This window comes from Leopardus geoffroyi, chromosome B2, assembly GCF_018350155.1.
Source record: "Leopardus geoffroyi isolate Oge1 chromosome B2, O.geoffroyi_Oge1_pat1.0, whole genome shotgun sequence".
NCBI lineage: Eukaryota > Metazoa > Chordata > Mammalia > Carnivora > Felidae > Leopardus > Leopardus geoffroyi.
In genome coordinates, this window is record NC_059332.1 from 122559666 (window position 1) to 122580156 (window position 20491).

Sequence of the window (20491 nt, forward strand, 5' to 3'; positions counted from 1 at the left end):
AGATTAATACCCATTTTCTTAGATTTCGTATCTTCCATAGGTACCACACAATGTAACTATGGGCATTTGAGTTAGGGGCCCTTTGGAGCAACAATTCCCAATGTAAATTACATGGAACAGTAGTTTGAGAACAATAAACAAATATTGTTTGACAAAAATGTTGCTGTAATCCATTAGGTTTGATAAACGGAGTGAAACAAAAAGAATTTTTTGAAGGATGTTTCAGAGGCTTTAAATTACAGTGTACACTTTGAATCTTTATTGCAACATCTCCCAAAATTATTTAGTCATGGAAAACTTTGTTACAGAGGATCTCAAAGGATTAAAGTTCTGTGCAATGTACTTTAGACCAAGGGTTGGCCAACTACACTCTGCAGACCAAATTCACCCCACCACCTGTTTTTGTAGTGCCTATGAGCTAGTTAAGTGGTTAAAATCCAAAGAAGTATAATATTTCATGACATGTGAAATATTAAGTGGGATTCAAATTTCAGTCTTCATAAGTAAAGGTTTGCTGGGACAATAGCCCTGCTCATTTGTTTACATATTACCTATGGCTGCTGTCATGCTATAGTAGCAGAATCGAGCAGCTGAGGGAGAAACCACATGCCCTGCAATGATGAAAATGTTTACAACCTGGCCCTTTTCACAAAAAAAAAAAACTTCACAACACCTGCTTTAGATGCTGCTGCTAAAAAGACCTAACCTCTTCATTGATAACAGTACTATCTTTTTTAAATGAGTACAGGTGTGCTAAAGCTAACACCATTGCATAGCAAAGCAATGTTTTCTCACAGAGAAATTGTAAAATCGATGTAGTAAAATCGATGTAGACATGTGAAATACCCATTTTAACAAATTGTGAGATTTTTTGTTCTGAGGAATGCCTCAAATAACTTTCATTTTAAAAAATTAATGTAGAGTTTAGATTTGATAGCACACTTGTGCAATATCCAGTTATTACAAATTTTACCTGAATGAATTTCCAACTGGTTCTTCTATCACAGCAATTCTCAAACTTTTTGATCTCAAGAACTCTTTACACTCTTAAAAATTATTGAGGATCTCAAAGTTCTTTTATGTGTGTGGGTTGTATTCATCAATACTTATCAGACTAAATTAAAACTGATAAATTAAAAAATATGTATTTATTACTCATTTGAAAGTAATAGTAAGCCCATTTCAAATTAACATAAATAACATATGTTTAATGGAAAATAAAAATTATTTCCAAAGAGTGTCATTCTTTGACATTATTTTGCAATTGTCTGATTTAATAGGAAATAGCTTGATTCTTGTCTATTTCTCCATTCATCTATTAAGACAGTGCATGCCATTAAACCTCTGGAAAATTCACTGTATACATGTAAAATAATGAGGGTGAAAAAGGTAAATAATGTCTTGGATTTATTATGAGAATATATTTTATTTCAAAGAAGGGGTCTCAAGGACATCTAGAGTCCTCTGTACCACACTTTGAAAACTGTTACTCTTCTGTAACTGAGAATGAACAATTAGTCATATACATCTCACACGCATACACACACACACACACACACACACACACACACACGCACGCACACAGGTTTACGTTGATATAAATTATTGGTGGTCCCTAATTTAGGAATGTAGTATGTTTCAAAGTTTGCCTCTGAGCAATCTGATTACTTATCGAACCTCAATTGACTTGCACTAATAGTATTTCAGAATCAATCTGTTTTGAGTATTACTAATTGTGTGTGAAAATGTATCCAGAGTCCAAGCCTAGAGTACAGGAAATGACTTTCTTCTTGCCGACTAGCAATGATGTTGGAACTTCTGTACCTCCATCATGCCTCACCAGCTAGTGAAATTTAGAATTTCTTCAGCTCTAAGAAACTACTGGGTTGCCCCTGGCCTGGGGCCGGAAGCAGAAACATGATGAAAATAGAGACTTGGGGTGGGTGGGCTGGGAAGTAATTTTTCTTCTAAGAAATGCAGGAATTTCATAAGCATTTTTTCACCCTATTGCTTTTGGGCTTTAAATAAAGTCTTGTCTTCTTGTTTTCCGCAAAGCAGAATTTGCTGTTTTCTCCATACCCTCCTGAATTTCTGAGGCCTCTAACAACTCAAAGTAGCTTAAAGAAAAGATAATTTGTTGATTCCCATGACTTGAAAGGTATAGAAGGTAGAGTTAACTTCAGACATGTTTAGATGTCATCACAACTTCTCTCTTCATCTCTCAACTCTACTTTCTCTATGTTGGCATCATTCTTGCTTAAACTTGCCCTTTCCATGATATGAAAAATACCACAACCAGCATGCATAGTCTTTCCAGAAGGAAAGAGAAGGAAAGAGACTTGCTTTATTACCAGTGCTGTAAAGTCTGCTAGTGTGCCTTCCCAAGTCACATGCCCATTTCTTAGTGGAAAATGGATGTATCGATTGGAAGTTCCTCTAGAAGGTCATGCATTGCTGCTAAATGAAATAAAGGACCCTTTTGATATTTTATGAGTGTTTTTGCAGTTTTTATATTGTAATTATTAAATTTATTAATTTGCTATCATAATTAATTGCTTTGAAAAAAACTGAGAAATAAGATGCCAAATGACAGATAAGACACAGAGTTTTAGATAGCTCACTCTACTCCTAACCTTCATCTAGGCATGGCTTCATACTCTGGAAAACGTGTCCATATCTATCTTGATCCTTCTTGAAGCTATTGTTCCCTTAAGGTCTCTTAATGCAGGAACTGTTGTAGCTTTTTTGTTGAGAGGAAAGCTGAGACTCAGTAAGGCTAAATAATCCAGGGTCTTGTAAATGGTAGAGCCAAATCCTTCTCATCCGCAACTAGTTATCTTTCCACCACAGGTGCTACCTCTTTATTAAACACCTTGCTAACTGAAGAAATCCTAAATTTATTTATTCCTTCACGAGATATTTACTGACAGGCACTGTTCTGGATGGTGAGGACATACAGTGAGCAAAGCAGACAGGTCTTTGCTCTCATGGAGTTAATGTCCTAGTAAGGGAGACAGAAAATAAATAAATATCTATGATGTCACATGGCCCCAAGTACTGGAGAGAAAGTGATGGGAAAAATGTGCTTTTTAATTAGCATGATTAGGGGCAACAACTCTGAAGTTACAATTAAACAGGAACCTGAATGAAGCCAGGAAGCATGCCAGAGGGATACTGGAAGGAGGGGCGTCCCAGACAAAAGAACAGAAAGAACAAAGGTTCTTGAGTGTCAGTGTTCTTGGCATGTGTGCAGGGCCTAGCAAAGAGGCTAGGGGCCTGGAACTAATTTTGGGTAGGGGTGGGTGCAGTAGGGAATTAGTTCAGAGAGGTAGCCAAAGGACACTTTATCCAGAAAGATCAGAGAAATGGAAACTGTTCAACTGTATATTCTCATTTTCTGGAAGAAAAAAAAATTGACCATTTTAAGGTGTTAACCTTGACATGATGAAAGAAGAGAGGCTTTCATCATTTCTACCATCAATAAGCAAGTATTCAAGCTTATATGTTCTATTATTTTACTCATTCCTTCTTTCAGTCAACATTTATTAGGCACCCACTATTCTCTAGATTTTGAGCCATGTGTTGAAGCTGTGGAAGAGGAAAAAGGTAGTTTTGAGTCCTCCAGGACCCACTGCGTATCATATGCAACAAAAGAATGATCAGATTGACAAGAGCATCTTGCATTGCTTTCCACACATTTTTTCCCCCGGAAAAGTGGTTTCCACAAGAACTAGCTGGAAACCTGCCATTCACTGACATGTTGCTACATATTTTTAAATTAAATGCTCTACTAGCAATGGAATCAGTGTGGTAATGGATCCATCTTACTACTGTTTCAGAAAGGTTTAAAAGCATTTAATTTCCATGTCACATTCATTAAAAATGCATGATGTCATGCACTCTGGGGAGCAATCTGTTTCATAATTTGAAGTAGAATCAACAAAGCATGATTCAAAAAGGAAACAAAGGTGACAAGGTACAGAATAACATGAAGTGGTATACATACACTTATCATGAACTTTCCTGGGATTAAGTGATCTGACAGAGAACAGAGAGCTTAATGGAAACAAACCAGAGAATCAAACTACATTCCATTGTCCTGAGAGAGAGAAAGAGAAAGAGAGAGAGAGAGAAAGAGAGACAGAGTAAATCAGAGTGAAATAAAGCTGATGTTATATGCAGAAAACATTTTTAGCATTGGTTTCCTCTATACTGAAATGAGGAAAACAGAGGATAAGGAAGGCCAAGTGAGGAGACTGCATAATGAGCCATGGGATTAGAGAGGATGCAGGTCTGTGGAGTGGCCTCTGCCTCTGCAGTCAGAAGTACTGCTGGCCAGCTGGCACCCACCCTGCCTGAGGCTCTTTCATGTGCCTGGACTTTAGAATGAGAGAGGAGGGCTGTGGATATGCTCTGTCCCCAATATCCACTCCCCTTCCCTCCCATCTACTTCCAACTCGTTTACATTTGTACTTGCATATTTCATCTGGGTCATGAAAGTTGGTTATATACTATGGCTACAGAGTACTATATTACATTTTCAAGGGCAGAAAGGGCTATATGTTAAGCTGCCAAATCAGATCCTTGCCAAAATGGTCCAGGCTAATGAGAAGGTTTGTAAATTACAGTTAAATGGATGAGCTGTGGAGAACAAGGAATACCATGGAGAACTAGCAGATGGAATCATTGGGGGTCACAGGCTCTTTCACTGGCATTTCTTTGGCATGAACATAGTTGAGTTATTTGAGAATTTAAGGCTTTATGTGTTAATGTTTTAAGAATTCCTATAAATTTCAAGCTGGAACTAGGTCAAATATTATTCAGGCCAAGGGACCTATTGCAATGTTTTGTGTCATACAATTGGTCAGTAAACAGCAAAATGAATAGACAAATATCAAATTGCAGAAGTAAGGACAGTTTTACCATTTGAGTCTGATTTGTGCCCTGCTTCATTCCCACACAGGGAAAATTTTATTAAATTTAGAAATTTCCACATATTATGGTATGATTTAATTTTAACTAGTCCTAACACTGTGTCAGCTGACTCACTGACCAATTAATAGAAATTAGCTGATTTTTCTAAATTGGTCTTTCCTTCTTTCTGAAGTTTTTCAAAGTTTTGTTTGGTATGTATTTGCTTTGGAGTCAAACAACATAATTTTTTTTAAAAAAATCATAGTTCTTTGAGTCTTTGGACTATTTTCAAACTATGAACCTTTAATTTCAAAGACTTTCCCATTTTGCAACTGAAAGCAAATGACTTGAAGGATCCCTAGAGAAGAAATCCTTAGAAGTGACTAGTCAGAAATTTAAAGTAGAAGAATTAATTTCTTGGCCATAATTGGTTGATCAGAATAAGGGAAAAAACAATTTCTTATAGTTTGCCCAAGACATATTTTTACACATATTCATTAAAAAGCATAAAACATTTTTGTGATGGAATGAATTTGATGAAATTAATGTACTTTTTAAACTAGGTTATTTCCTTAATAATGACTAAGAGAATAGAAAATACTTTAGTCTTAAAAAAAGCAATTATTATTCCACATTACCAAGCCAAAAACATTATTTAAAAAAAAATTTTTTTATGTTTATTTACTTCTGAGAGAGAGAGAGAGAGAGAGAGAGAGAGAGAGAGAGAGCACAAGCAGGGGAGGGGCAGAGAGAGGGAGACACAGAATGTGAAGCAGGTTCCAGGTTCTGAGCTGTCAGAACAGAGCCCAATGCGGGGCTCAAACCCACAAACCATGAGATCATGACCTGAGCCCAAGTGAGATGCTTAACCAACTGAGGCACCCAGGTGCCTCCCCCAAAATAAAATTATAAAATTGTTATAAAAATTATAAATAAATTAATTTTAGATGTAGGTTATGGTAATTGCTTGGGATTTGCCTGCACATCAGTAGCGAATTATAATCAGATAGATAGAAGTAGATACCAGTTCCTCTTTTCCTCATGTCTTCTTCTTCTATATAGTTATGATCATCATTAAAAAGAAATGCACTAAATATCTAACATATATGGAGTTATGTTGTGGTATCTGCATTCCCTATTTTCAATAAATTGAATTGAAAAGAAAGGAAAACAGCCTGTTGGGTTTTTTGGCAAAATCCAGTTAGTAAAAGCTTCAGTATTTATTTTGTGTTATATTCATTTTTTTGTTGGTTGGTTGTTTCTGTGGCATTTATTGTGAGGAATTTGTGTGACTGAGAATTAGTGGTGAGAATGGAATAAACCAGAAGACAGGTGAATAGGAATAAAAGGAACTAGAAAGGAAAAAGGACTATGCTTCCATGTGATGTGTTGTGGAGTTCAGCACGGAATGTTGTGGGGTTCCATCCAAGGTGGAGTTACCTGTTGAAGTCAGGAATGGCATCCACAGAGCAAATGCATCTGAAATGAGTCCTGAGTAAGGAATAGGAGTTCACTAGGTAGACTATGGTGAGGATGGGGAGAATATTACTTGTAGGCGACAGCACCGTCAAGGCCAAGAAGCCAGTGAACAAATTCACGTGCATGTAGTTTATTCAGCAAGACTGTTGAGGGCCATTGGGAAATGGGGCTGCAAGGCAAGCTGTGGCAAATGAGCCCTTCACAGGCCATGCTGGAGACTTTTGAATATAAGTAGGTGATATGAGAAGCCACTGAAGAGTTCTGCATAGGATGTGGGGGTTAAGTGTTTATGGCATGTAATGTATTCACCTTAGAAAGATCACTTCTGAGGTTGTGCAGAGGATTGAAACAGGGCTGTCCTGAAGCTAAAGGGACCAATCAGTAAGTGTTAGCATAAGTTAGGTTATGATGTGTTAACAAACAGTGTTTAAATCTCAGTTGCTTTGTGCAACTGAAGATTATTTCCCCCTCTTTCTATAGGCCCTGCACAGATCCATGGGGGCTGTGTTCCACAGTGTCACTTGAGGACTCAGGGTCCACCACGTTTTGACTGCATCATCTGGGACACATGGGTTTTTTTAGTTACCAAAGCAGGGAAAGAGGCAACTACATGGTTGCGCGCTGAGTCTCTCATGCTTTGGGATGACAATGACATGTGTCATTTCTTCCTGTAGTCACAATTAGTTGCATGGCTCAGCCTAACCACAGGAGGTTGGGAAAATGAGGAAAGCAGACGGAATGCTTGCTGAACACCATGGTCCCTGCCATGGTAAGTTCAGGTAACTAGATGAAAGCTGCTATGGGGCTGGAGAGAAGGCAATCAGCTGTGAGTGGTCTTAGGGTGTTAGAAACAACAAATGACTCAGGTAATTTGGTGGGGAGTGAGAGAGGAATGGCACAGAAGCCTTTTGGGGAAATACTGGGTGGTGCCAGTATACACAGCTTAGTGAGTAAAACGGGCAGAGGAGTAGGTGTAGGGTAGAGAGTGATAAGATTCCTTTTGGCCAGGACTGGTGTCTGGAGAGCCTAATTAAAAATGTCCAGCAGTAACTACAGGTCTGGAGCTCCAAACGGAGTCAGGTCTAGCTATTCGTATTTATATACAATCATACAACTATAGCAAGAGATTGAAAACATTCAGGTAGGGGCACCTGGGTGGCTTAGTCGGTTAAGTGTCCGACTTCAGCTCAGGTCATGATCTCACAGTCTGTGAGTTGGAGCCCCACGTCAGGCTCTGTGCTGCCAGCTCGGAGCCTGGAGCACCTGCTTTGGATTCTGTGTCTCCCTCTCTCTCTGCCCCTCCCCTGCTCATGCTCTGTCTCTCTCTGTCTCATAAATAAATGAAACAAACATTAAAAATTAAAAAGAAAACATTCAGGTGGATGATTCTTGTAAAGAGGAGAATATAGAATGAGAAGAGGTAAGATCTAAAAATGTTGAATTGTTTATGCAATCTGGAACCAGAGTCATCATCCCCAAATTGATTCAGGAAATAGAGGGTCAGAATGTCTGCTTACACAAGACTATAATTAACTGAGTTTGGAAGTGTGGTTGCAGAGGCTAGAGACACACTGAGAGATTTATTGAGTGCAATATTTATTTGACACCTAAGGAAATAAAGCAAGAGTTCTTATGAATTCCTGCAGGGATTTACTTTAGATAATGAAGAGCAACTCGACACTACAGATGATTAGACACTAAAGGGGTTTATTAAATGAAATGAGTAGAGACACTGATTTTTACTTCTTAAATCTCTCTGGTACACTGGTTTTCAAACTTTTTCAGAGGGGCTGCAGGATGCAAGGGGAAGCAGGAGCAGAGTGAGTCGCGGCTTCATTCCACCTGTACCGGCTCTGCGGTGATTGGCTTAATATCCTAAAATTTCACTCGCAAAAGTTTCACACTACAAACAAAGGAAAACAAACATTTGCCTCCCCATCTGCAATGTTAAGAAGCCTTAGTGGAGGCTTTCATCGTTTCTCGGTTGGATTAGTTTATTGTTCCTCCCATTGGTCTCCCTATCGCGTCCTCCCTTTGTAATCTGCCCCCTACATTGCTCCCAAAGTGATCATTCTCAAACACAAATCCACTCCTGGCATCTGCTTCTACAGGCATTTATTGATTTCCTATCACCTTTAGTGTCACGTTAAACTTTATAGAGTGGCACTTAGAAAGCACTTCCTGATTGGCTGGTACTTACCTTTCTCTAGCTCCATTTTCTGGATGTCTCCCTTTGTTCTGTGTGCATCAGGCATAATGAAAGATTGGTACCTGCAGTGCCCTGAAGGTTGAGAATGCCTTCTACTTAGCTAATTCGACTTCTCAGCTGCAGCTTCAGCACAACCTCCTCTTAGAAGTCTCTTTCACACCTGCTAGTCCAAGAGGAGTCCTCCTCTGAGACTTTGTAGCAACCAAATGGGTACTTCTCTCTCTTTTTTTTTTTTTTAATATTTTTTAATGTTTATTTATTTTTGAAAGAGAGAGAGAGAGACAGAGACAGAGACAGAGACATACAATCCAAAGCAGGCTCCGGGCTCTGAGCTGCCAGCACAGAATCTGACGTGGGGCTTTAACTCACAAACCATGAGATCATGACCTGAGCCGAAGTCAGACCCTTAACCAACCTAGCCACCCAGGCACCCCAAAATGCCTGCTTCTCTGAGAGCAGCCACCCCACATTATTTTATCAGTGACTGTGTTGGTCTCCTCAGTGGGCAAGCAGCTTCAGGAAAGGGACTGGCTCATCAATTCAGTTGCCTCAGACTTGACCCTGTACCTGGCCCTCAACTTTGTTGTTAACAGGTTTATGAATCTCTCTTTGTGGAGATGGTCAAAAGCGATTGATTTCTATCTGTTTGATTCACTTGAAAATATTTGGTCAATGAACCCAGACTAAAGGACACCTTAAGGTTTCATTTGTATTTTGTCTCCTTTTTTTGTGTTTTTTTACACCTGTGGAATTCAGTAGCCTTGTAAATATAAATTTGAAAATGACATTTTTGAATATTAGGAAAGATTTTTTTTGACTCTTCAAAATATAAATATTTATCTTTATATAAATAGGGGTGCTAGGGTGGGTCAGTTGGTTAAGCGTCTGACTTCGGTTCGGGTCTTGATCTCACAGTTTGTGAGGTGGAGCCCTGCATCAGGCACTGACAGCATGGAGCCTGCTTTGGTTTCTCTGTCTCCTTCTCTCTCTGTGCCTCCCCCACTTTGCAATCTCTGTCTCAAAAATAAATAAATAAAAACATTAAAAATAAAATAAAAATGATATAAAACAAAAATTTGGATACAGAGTTCTTCTTTAATGGAAAATATTACTGTAGTCTTCCTGTTTCAAATGTCCTAAAACATTACTCTTTTTTCTGTAGCAGCCCAGCCACAAATTTAATAGTGTCCATTTTCTATAAGACAGAGTTGAAACTCATGAGACTAATTTCCAGATCTTCTGTAGTCTGACACCAAGTGTCTTTTTCAACCACATTTCTCACTACTTTTTGATGCAAGTTTTTTTGGCCTCACTTAGTTCTTTTCTCCTTATATTTCTATTTATTCTATTTGATTCTTGGGTATTTTAAATCTGAAGTTTTATATCTTCTTATTTCTGGAATTTTCTCCATTATTACATCTTAGAATATTGTCTGTCCACTATTGGTTCACACCTTTGGATGTTCCGTGAGGCAGGTATGTAGTCTATGATTCCTGACTTCTTCTTTATATCCTCCATTGCTATAGAGATATTTTATCTTTGAATTCATCTTCAAGTATGACTTGTCTTCTGTATAATCAATTTGCTGAAATTTAAGAAAATTAATGACTATATTTTTATTTGGCTTTAGAATTTGTGTCATAACTTCCTGTTTTTATTTTACAGGTGCAAATTCTTTCTTTATATTTTATTTTATTATTTTTTTAAGTTTATTTATTTATTTTGAAAGAAAGAGCGAGCAGGGGAGGGGCAGAGAGAGAGAGAGAGAGAGAGAGAGAGAGAGAGAGAGAAGCCCAAGCAGGCTGTGCACTATCAGCACAGAGCCTGACTAGGCTCAATGTCACTTACCATGAGATTACCACCTGAGCCCAAATCAAGAGTCAGACATTTAACCGATTGAACTACCCAGGTGCCCTTCTTCCTTTATATTTTAAACATACTTATTATAAACTTCCTTTCATATTGTCCTATTATTGCTAGTTCCTCATGTCTTGTGAACTTTCATGTTGAATGTCCTATTTTGTGTTAAGGTTTTAGTTTGTGGATTTTCTTCAGAGAGAATTATCTTTTCTAGAGATCCAGATAACCACCCTGGGGTGATGTCCACTGTTGTGTCTGTCAGTACTTTCAAAACATACTCATTCTGAATTATTTTTTGTGTTAGTTTTTCAGCCTGGTATTATCAGATACACTGGTAATGAGAATTCGGTTCTTATTCCCATGAAAGCTTAGTCTTGGGGTTATAATATCCCTAGAAGATTCTATTTTACCCACAGGGTGGGGCTGTTGGCTCATTTCCAGCAGAGATGTTCTGGATCCTTCATGGTTTGTGCACTGAGATGTTTCCGTTGATTTTGCACAGGGAGCCCAGTTCTGATTCCTGCAGTGCATGTGTTTTCCTGGGCTGGGTTCTGGCCTTGAATGGCCATGAAGGCAACAGGCTTTGACACCTGTATTCCCTTGATGTTTGTAGCATCCTTTTTCACTTTTGAGTTGTACTATATATTTAATATTTAAAAATACTTGTTTTTATTTCTATATGTTTAGAAATGTTGTATTCAATTGATTGGAAAACTGTCTACTATTTTTGAGTATCCAAATATTTACTGTTTTGTTTCTATTGTTCTTTCTACTTTGAATAATCTCTCAAATTATCTCTGCCCGTTGAGAATTTCTTCTAACCTTCCAGGATTTAAGGGGCTTGCTGAAGGTAAACTCTTCTGTGCTTTTTTTTCCTCCAGGGACCAAATTAACCCCTAAGTAGTTCCTTATCTGAACGCCTTTGACATCCATTTAATGCTTAATCATATTTATTTAAAATTGCTTTCTGGCTATTATTTGTATTCTAGTGAGATTATAAAATTTTTGACATTTTGGGCTATTTCATAAGCTTCTTGCATTTTTCCATAATGATATATATATATATATATATATATATATATATATATATATATCTCATATGATATATATATGTGTGTGTATATATATATATATATATCTCATATGATATATATATATATAACTGGGAATTCAAATAAATACTTCCTAGTAGAAGAATGACTGAAATAAAAGATATACTGGAATAAGAATACTTTTACAGTATTTTGGATTAAAATTTGTAATTTAGATTAAATGTAAAAGGATTCAAGCGTCCAGGTAAATAAGATTTTTTGTATTCCTTTTTTGTTTGTTTGTTTTATGCTTAAGCATTTTATTCTGGATTCCTGAATTTATAAGGCCAGAGAGATTTCATACAAGGTCCTAGGTTACTGAAGGAGAACAGAAATTTTTATTTCAAGCAGTATAAAATTAATATGATAGATAAAATCTGAAAGGAATGTGTTTGTGCCAACAAAAGAAGCTTCCTTAAACCAGTTGGGAAAATTGGCTACCTTTTTTCTGTTTAGAATTTGGTCCTGAGTAAATGAACTAACAAGCAGCTGATTCTGAGTTACTTTCACAGGGAAATGTTTCTGAGTTCCAGCTCATAGGAGCTCAGGAAGGTATGGGATGCAAATTACATTCCAACACGAACAGGCCAATCAAGCCTTGAACACTTTTGAGGTCTTTGGCTTTGCCTATGAACATGGGAACACCCAAGGGCACCTTCAAATTAAAAATAAACACACTGTTCTAAAGAGTCCTGGATGTGTAATTTGGTAGAAATTTAAGGGATGTCTTTTTATAGTAACAGAGTCTAGAAAGAAAATAAAATTCAGGTAAGGTTAAGTCCTTTCCAGTCATAAGTGTATGTAAATGACTTTTAACTCTAAATTCAAGTACTTTGGGCATTTCCCAAATGCCCTAATACTTTGTGGGTAAAACACAATATTTTAGTTCCAGCCTGATTTTTATAACCTACTGGATGATATCATATTAATAAAAATAATAGCTAACATTTATTGTATAATTGCCTTATGTCAAGCTATATTCTTATATTTCACAAATATTTCATTCAATACGTAAATAACCCTGTGATGTCACTATAATTATTATCCTCCATTTGCAGATGGGAAAAACTAAGATACAGAAGGATTAATGAACTTACCCATGTCACAAAGTAGTCTTCAACTACTGAGGAATTCTTACTGGTTTCCTATTCATGTTGCTACTTTAGAAGACATATTTGTTTAGGGTTCTCTTGGAGAATTTATATTTTATTGAGATTAGAGGGGAAAATGGCAGTGTTGGTTAACTCATTACCACTTGTTGCAATCTAAACTCACTCCTTCCTATTGTGTCATGGTTTGATTGTACATTTCCTCTAAGTCTCTCTGGAAACTCCATTATCACCATTAATCCTGGGTTTAAAAGAATCGATGCCAGCTACCATCTGAAAGTGGACATATCCAATATGGATTAAATGTAAATTAAAAATCCAACATCAGCTGGCCCATCGTACCTGTATACTTTATGCTTTCTTTACCCCACACTCTAACCCAACTTGTTTTCTCGCAAGCTAAGAGCCTGTTGTTGGCTCTCTGGGGGCATGCCACAAATTATGCTGTGTGTTTATTATGCCTGAAACCCCTGTATGCAATACTCCCCCCTTAGCTGTATGCTAAGGAAACTATGACTTCTGAAAAGCTTATATTTTAATATTTAGAGCAGATTTGTTTAAAGGAAGGATATGGTCAATGCTCTCTTCCCCTGTCTTCAATAAAGGCCTAGGTATTGGCTTTTGTGTTTGTTTAAAATAGTATTTTAAACTCAGAGAATTTTGGATAAGAAAAAAAGAAATGAGGTTAACACAAATAAATGGTTTTAAATTAAATTATCTCAGCTACAGAATATATTACTGGAAAGGTCTTGAGAACTTCTCTAGAGGTCCTTAAATTTTTTTCACCTGTACTCCTCAAGATGGGATGGTGGGGGATGAGATAAATTCTTTGCTATTTTAAGCTTCCTTCCAACTTTCTGTTGCTGTTATTTATAATTCTACTCCAAATGGAAAATATAGGCCTGTCTAAAGTATATTAAGAAAAGAAGCAACTGTTTGATCCCTATGAATACAAATATGAAATGATGATGGAAAAATTCAGGACGTTGGGACCACTAGTGCTCTATTCAAACTCTTAGACAAAATAAGCAGGATACTTCATTTTAACAAAGTTTCTCAACTTTTGATGAACTAAACTTACCATAGGGAGCTTATAGAAGTACAGATTTCTGGGTTTTCACTTTCTACCTTCCCTTTCTGCCCCAAGTTTCTGAATTTGATTGCTTTCAATGAGCCTGATGCATTATATTTTATTGAATATATATGTTTGTCACAGTCCCTTTGGAAGACACTTTGGCAGTTTCTTACAAGACAAAACAAACTCTTACTGTAAGATCCAGCAATCATTCTCCATGTTATTTACCCAGAAGAGTTGAAAACTTACGTTCAAAACAAAAAAGCTACAGATGGATGTTTATAGCAGCTTTCTTCATAATTGACAAAACTTGGAAGCAACCACAATGTCCTTCAATAGGAAAACGAGTAAATAAACTGTAATGCATCCAGACAATGAAATGTTATTCAGCTAAAAAGAAATGAACTCTCAAGCCATGACGAGACATGAAGGAAACTTAAATGCATATTACTAAGTGAAAGAAGCCAAGCTGGAAAGGCTGTGTACTCTATGATTCCAACTGTAGACCTTCTGGAAAAAGCAAAACTGCGGTGACAGTAAAAAGATCAGTAGCTGCCAGGGCTTAGGGGTAGGAGTTGAGTAGGAATGAATAGGCAGAACACAGAGAATTTTTAGGTCAGTGAAAATACTGTATGATACCATAATGACGAGACATGTCGTTAGACATTAGGCCAAATCCATAGAATGTACAATACTAAGAGTGAACGCTAATCTAAACTGTGGTCTTTGGGTAATAAGAAGATGTCAATGTAGATTTATCAACTGTAACAAATATATCTATCACTCTGGTGGGGGATGTTGACAATGGGGGAAGCTATGGGAGCAAGGAGTCTATGAGAAATCTCTGTACCTTCATCTTAATTTTACTATGAATCTAAAACTGCTCTAAAAATTAAAGTCTTAAAAAGTCTCAGGCAGTTGGTTTGTGTCTGGTTTCTCCATTATTACTAAGACAGCAGGGAACATCCCAGGGCTCATTTGATTCCTACCCTGAGCCAAGTTCCGAAGTGAGGTCTCTAGAGAAAGGATTCATATTCAAGGCCCTCCATACATACAGGCCTGACTCTCCCTGGTAACTGCTTCATCTGCTTGAACCTGAGCTTCAGCTCATTCTGCAGCTCCACCGACTTTTGGGTCTGGCCCACATGGAGCCACTATCTGCTCACCTCTTTCCTGTTCATGTCATTCACAGCCTATGGAGAGAAGGAGCAGAGAAAGTGCTTGGTAACCACCCTGGATGTGACTCTGACTTTAGCCAAGGCCTCCAGTCCCATCTTCTGGGCCTAGAGAAAGCCACCTGCAAACCAGTCACCCTTGTTAGCTGAGAATAATTAGTACTAAGATAAAGGCCATTTAAAGTGAATTTAATTTTTAAAAACATGGGACAAAATTTCAGAGTAAACTATAGATTAAAACAAGTTTTTGATTGGGGCTATACTTAAAAATGAAATTGAAATTCGTAAAGTTTCTCATATTTAAAATATAGGTTCTAATCACAACTACACACTGATCATTTGAACAAAGCAGTAAGCGTAATTATTTTAAAATGATATGGCAGCATAATCAACACCCGTCACTTCATGTTGGATTTCACAGCACAAAGAATCCTTTCTGTGCGCTGTGAGGGCCTTAAATCATTTTTAAGACACATTGTGTCTTAGGGCACCTAGGTGGCTCAGTCCGTTGAGCATCCAACTCCTGTTTTCAGCTCAGGTCATGATCCCAGGGTCATGGGATTGAGCCCCATGTTGGGCTCTGCACTGAGCATGGAGCCTGCTTGAGATTCTCTTTTCCCTCTTCCCCTCTCCCCTGCTTGCACACACACTCTCTCTAAAACAAACAAACAAACAAAACCATTTGTATCTTAATCCTTGCTGTTTTTTTTTTCTACAGTTAACTGACCTGACTAAACCTGCCAGATCCTAAGTGGTCGGTGGCTTTCAGTACATGAAATCCTGCATTTTCCGCAAGACATAAAACTTCTTTCTGTGATTCATTTATATTGGACTGAATTTGCATTGAGTTGCCTGCAACAATCAGCAAAAGGCAGACCTTCTCTGTATACTGACTCAATAGTTAGGATTAAATACTGATGTTAGTGAGGAGAAATGTTTGAAAAAATACTGATTTTTTAAGTAGTCAGTTAATAATAAATATTCCATGACCAATGATCTTAATGGGTGTCAACCATGGAAAAAGATCTATGGTAGGAGGCCACACATGACATTATTATTCAAGCTTTGCAATAACTGTGTGAACTTGGATCATTTGTTCAGCCAATATGTATCTGGTAGCTACTGATGCAATAGTAGAAATGTAAGGACGAAAGGAGACAAAGTCCCTACCTTCAGTTCTATACATAGGGATCTTCCCTAGTGAAGAGAGAGAAGAGGCACCTCATAAGTAGCATGGAAAAACAGGAAGCAGTGTATTCTGGGAGGAGGATAAGAATAAGCTGAGACCCAAAGGCTAGGTACCAAATAGTCTAAGGCTACACTGTCTATTATGGTAGTCACAGCTACATGAAACTCCTGAGCACTTGAAAAATGGTTAGTCTGAATTGATATGTGCTAGATTTCAATGAATTAGTCTAAAAAAGGAATGTAAAATATCTCAATTTTTATATTGAATGTGATTAAAGAGATAATACTTTGGATATGTTAAGCTGAATAAAACATGTTATTAACATTTAAAAAGTATGGTTTATATAAGATTTAAGGTAAATATAGCTGAACATAATGTAATAAACACAATATACATAAAATCTATTTATTACTTCATTCATTCATTCATTCATTCATTTGCAGTTGAAGATCAGTGCTCATGAAGGCCATTTATTTGTTTGATAATGCCAGACAAATTCACAAGAAAGAAATTATGGAGTAAGAAGGGTGGAAAAATGAGAACCAACTATTGTCTTCATAATTTCCAAAATTATATGTATTTTCACAAAAATCATAAATAACTGAGAGTAGTCATTTTGCCTCAAATTCCCAATCAAGTTTAAGAAATCTTTTGTCTGAATTTCCTAATCTTAGTGGGAGGCTAAATATTCAAATTTATAATGGGCAGACCATTATGATAATGGGACTCTGATCACAGTGACTACTTCAGCATTTGCCTAAATTCTCTTAAACCAAAAAATCTCTAGCGGGTAGATGAGAGGCAAAAAATGGAAAAGCCAGGTAGTAGAGGTGGTGACTTTTAGAGGGTGATATTTCTGATACTTTCTGAGAGTTTAATAAACAACATTGAAGTGGAGCAAAGGAAATACTCTTCTTTAGATAATATGGGGCACTCTAAAACTGGATTCCAAAAGCTCATTCTTGACATTACTCAACTATGTCATATAACATTTGTGATGTACTTAAGGAGCAAAACCCAAGTCATAACAATGATAGACCTGCTTTGCCAATATTGCTTTAGTCTTAGAAGAAAAGGTTTTAAGGCAATTTCATCCTGAAAGCATTACTGAGTACCTATTATTTTCAATTCACTGCACTTGGCAATGAACATAAGAGAGATGCAGAAGCTCTCTTTACCGATTCTTCAAAGGAAAGAGCATTTTCATTTTAATTAGGTGACAAGATGCACTGCTAATTGTTCATGCCAATTTGCTAATCATTTGTAGTTCCAATATGGTGTCATAAAAGGAATCACAAAACCTTGTAACTTACTTCACTTTTTTCTCTGTAGTTTTACAAAGATTGATACTATAAATGCAAATTAACTCCAAATAACTCCTGTCTTCTAAAAATCAGGCATGAACTAATATTTCCCACAACTCTGATGTTGGAATACCCATGGTTAATAGATTATATAAATTCAATAATTAATTACATTCTCATCTGGAAGAATCTGTATAAAAAAAGGAGCATGTAGATATTTGAGTGGGGGTGAATTAGAGCATATTAACACATTTTTTATATCAAGTACTTTTAATGTAAATTTAAACATTGTCAGATGAACTAAAGCATTGAAAAGATGAATTTAGGAGCATTGTGAGAAGTATAATAATATCCTTGATATTCAAATTGGATGCCCACTGGAGTCATTTGTAAAATTTTTAAAAAGTACTGATACCTTGAAACCCCAGTGATGCTGACTTAGTTGGTCTGCAGTATGGCCCAGGCAAGGTGATGCTAATATACAGCAAAGTTTGAGAACCATTGGTTTAGAATCTAGAATCTAGTTTATTACTGCTTTCGGGTCATGCCCCTCCTTCAGATTCCTAGACCCTTTTCTGATTTCATAGCCTTGTCAAACAGTTCTCTGATAATTAATTTCATTTCCCAAGTAGGTATTCCTGCTGGAAAGAGATAGTACTATTGTAAATAATTAATTGATTTTAAAGTCGAATCAGTCTGTAGTGAGTCCAAGCTTTGGAAGGTAATGACCTCCTCTCCTGCACCCCCCAAGCTGATTGGCCTTGAATATGCCTACCCTCATCAAGATTTGAGGCTTCCAGAGCTAGCAGGCCAGCCCTAGTAACGAAAAAGATCAACGACCACATGAAATCCATACCATTTTGTCAATCTGCTTCTGGCATTTGCTTAATCATGTCCTTGGACCAGTGTTTCTCAGTCCTGGTTGCATATTTAAAATCCCCTGTGAGATTTTAGGACTCCTGATGCCTGGGCCACAACACAGACCAATTACATCAGAACCTCTAGAGGTGGAGCACCTGGGTGGCTCAGTTACGTGTCTGACTTTACCTCAGGTCGTGATCTCGCAGTTCCTGAGCTAAAGCCTGGCACCAGGCTCTCTAGTGTCAGCACAGAGCCCTCCTCAGACCTTCCGTCCCCCGTCTCTCTGCCCCTCCCCTGCTTGTGCTTACACACACTCTCTCTCTCTCAAAAATAAACACACAAAAAATAAAAGAATCTCTGGAGTTGTGACCCAGTCATCAATGTTCATTAAATTTCCCCAGAAGATATAGTATGGGAGGAAAAATAATTTTCTCTTGAGCCTTTTAATCTGACACACCTGTGCATCAAAAGACATTGGGGTGCCTGGGTGGCTCAGTTGATTAAGCATCCGACTCTTGGTTTCAGCTCAGGTAATGGTCTCAGAGCTTCGTGGCTCTGAGCCCTACATCAGGTTCTCTGGCAGCATGGAGCCTGCTTGGGATTCTCTCGTTTCTCTCTCTCTGCTCCTCCCCTACTAGTAATGCTGTCTATGTCTCTCTCAAAATAAATCGAGAAACTTAAAAAAAAAAGAAATTAAGAGGGAAAAACAAAAGTTTAATAACATGTATACCTTCTGTATATATGGGAGATGTCCAAGAAAACTGAATAACTCTCTGAAATGGCTGAAGCCACTGTTAAAATAACATCTTTAGCTAAAGACAAAAGAAAGATGTTGGAGGTTGTAGGGGTTGGAGGGGAAGACCAATTATGGAAGGGCAGCGGTGGGGGTGGATGGCAAGAAGCAAGGGTAAGATGGTTATGCTGATTTATATTGTTGCTTTCTGCCCTGATAAGTTTCTAAAGATTTAGATTTACCATCCTTTTGGTACAGAGAGGGAGACAAATAGAATCTCTTACAAATAGAGATTCCCCTTATAAATGAAAATGTTTCTTACAAAATGATAACTTCTACTCTTTTCAGAGCTTCTGCTATGTCTGCTCTTTCTTAAAAATACTCAGCCTAAAACAGTCCTTATGCCAAGAGACATATTTTGGGGTGGCAGATTCTGTTCCCCTTAAACATTGAGAACCAGTGGCTTAAGCTGTAATACTCTCACAAATTTACCTAAAACATTTCTGAATTTGTGGGGTTTTGTTTGTTTGTTTGTTTTAGCTGATATTTGAAACTGCAGAGATGTAAACATATATATCTTTTTAACCTCTAACCCAAGCTGGTTTGTTTGATGACAGATAAATATTGTTAAAAATCTAAAAAAGAAAATAATTAAATAGAACTGTCTGGTAATATACTTACATAGCCCTTACTTTGGCCAGGGGCTCTTCTAAGCCTTGTACATAAATTGACTTATTTATTCTTTCCCCATTTTAGAGATGAGGGAACTTGCCCAAGAGCACACACTTAGGGTTAGGGCCAAGATTCAAATGAGCCAGTCTGGCTCCAGAGTCAGTAAGCTTAACCACAGTGACCAATGGGTGTGGTTGCTGCAACTGCCAGATGCAATGAGGTAGGTAATATTCTTATACTTCTATTTTACAGGTAAGGAACTGAGGTACAGAGTAACTTTCCTAGGATCCTACAGCTAGTAAGTGGCAGAGCTGGGATTTAAACTCAAGCAACTTGACCCTAAAGTTTGTGCTTTGTCAATAATATAGACTTCTTTTGCAAATATTCAACGGATGCAGCTTTTCAGAAACTTATGTTACAATATATATTGGAATTTGGCGTTGTAAGTTTCATTGTGCTTTTAGGCTTATCCTTAATATTTTATGCAGAATTCCACCCAGGATTTTTGCACGATTAATGTACTGGGGAAGCCGTTTGTAAAGGATGATGCATCTGCTTTATTAATATTAGTTCATGGTTTCAAAATTTCTTTGATGTATGCATACGTTAGGCGACATAAGTTCATCAAAGTTGCATGTAAAAAGAAGAAAGGATTCTCCATGCCCTTTCCTAGATCTTTGCCATTTTCCACTTCCAAAAATCTTTTTAATTTCCATTATTAGTTTGGTGTGCCCTTAATTTAGTATTAAAAATCCAAGTTTCTCCCAGCTATTGGACATTGTCCCATTTCAAACTTTTAAAAACAAATTATTCAGAATTT